The following is a 1,942-nucleotide window of genomic DNA, read 5'->3' as shown; positions in this document are numbered from 1 at the left end:
GCTTTAATAAGTAAAATTATCCCAGCTTCATTGACAGACAACAAATATTACATTTATAGTATTACAACTAAAACCGTTTTTGACACCGCCACCGCAGTTTGTCCTTCATGAGCCTTCATAGACAAGATGGCGGCTGCCTGTAGTGGCGACCCGCGACCATGGAGATATAAACAGGTTTTTATAAGGTAAAAATAATAAAACATAGTCTTTGTCTGCAATGATTAGACATGTTTTTCATTATTGTCATTAGTGATTATCTCAATTTCGGCTAAAAGGATTGACAAAATCCTACACACTGTGCCTTTGACATAACACTAGAGGGTGTTAAATCAACACCCAAAAGTTTAACACTGAAATTTTAACACTCCTGTTTTTGCTGTGTAAAATATCTACTCAACCAGCAGATACATTGTTTATGAAAGTCTCAGAAAGTAATCACAGTTTGTATATTTAACATTTAAACTGAACATGGCTGCTCCACCTGGACACAAAAACATTCAAACTCAGTCAGTTTTACAGAGTTCAACACTGGTGGTTGTAGCTGAGAGTCATCCCAAAAACACCTCGGACTTRTCTTATAAATGACAAACATACTTTCTGATTAATCTTATGGTTTCAGTCAGTGTTCAAACAGAAACACAACAAAGATACTGAATGAGAGAATCCAGGTCTGTAAAAAAAGAAACCGGTCCAGACTTGAATCCTGACTTTGTGTACCAGTTGTGTTGTTTGGCCTAACATGATCCTGAACCTGAGCCGGGCCCTGCTCCAAACCCCGCGTGCCTCAACAGGTCCTTCRTCACCCAACCGTTCGGCTGATTTTAGCTCACCTTTTCGCTGATTCGGCTGTTTGTTTCCCACAATCAGACSGTGTCTGCGAACTTCGTGTTGTTTTAGCATTTAACTCAACAACACGCAGTTCAGTCAGGAGCTGTAAACAGTCGCAACGTCTGCGACGTGAGTTCGCTCGCTGTGGAAACCTCTGCAGAGAGCAGCCGAAAAAGAAATACGTAGAGACATGAGCCAGGAGTCCTGATGTGGACAATGATCGGACTGAATCAGACAAGTCCTGATCTCAGTCTCATGGAAACCCTGAAAAGACCTGTTCCTGTTATCGTCCAGTTTAAAGGTAAAAACCCTCGAATCTGACAGTTTATTCCTGCAGCAGTTAATCATTAGATTCACATCTGACAGCAGCGTTTCTAAACCTCCGACTCATGAAGGCAAATTTTTACAGCTGAAACAACATTTATACTTGTGAGAGCGGATACACAACACAGCAAATAATACAACTACTGCACTTAATACAAGTACTGCCGTTAACACAGACAAGCACTGCACTTAATAAGTACATCATTTCAAAAACACAAGTACTGTAATTAAGAAAGACACATACTACTATATAATAGAGATACTACAATTAATACAGGCAAGTACTTCAAGTATTACAGACAAATACTGCAATTAAACAAAGGCAAATACTATAATTAATACAGACAAGTATGAGGACTAATACAGTTTAGATAGTCTGCTGATATTTACTGGTCCATAAAAACTAAAAAAAGGTGAAATGGTTTGATAAAAGCTAAAAGGGAGCAGAACATTAGCAAGCTAAGCAGAATGCTAGGTCAATAAAAAAAAGCTAAAGCCTGATGTTAAAGGGCCAATATTATGTGTTTCTCAGGCAAATATTTAAATACTATACCATAATAAAGTATCTATGTCACCTTTAGTTGTTATTAAAATGTTGTTTTTATGTTTAAATAGAAAATAAACTTATGTTCTCATCACTTCCTCTTCTAAACGCCTTGAAATTGGCCTCTGTCTCTTTAAGAACCACCTTCTGCTTCTGTCCCGCCCATTTCAGTGCGGAGCTAATGTTGAGAGCTCAGCAGACAGTTTAAGTTTCACTTTCACCTGAGAGCCTGCAGGAGTCATGGGT

This window comes from Austrofundulus limnaeus, unplaced genomic scaffold (assembly GCF_001266775.1).
Source record: "Austrofundulus limnaeus strain Quisiro unplaced genomic scaffold, Austrofundulus_limnaeus-1.0 Scaffold1093, whole genome shotgun sequence".
In the NCBI taxonomy this organism is placed as follows: Eukaryota; Metazoa; Chordata; class Actinopteri; order Cyprinodontiformes; family Rivulidae; genus Austrofundulus; species Austrofundulus limnaeus.
Note: the sequence above shows the minus strand (reverse complement) of the source record.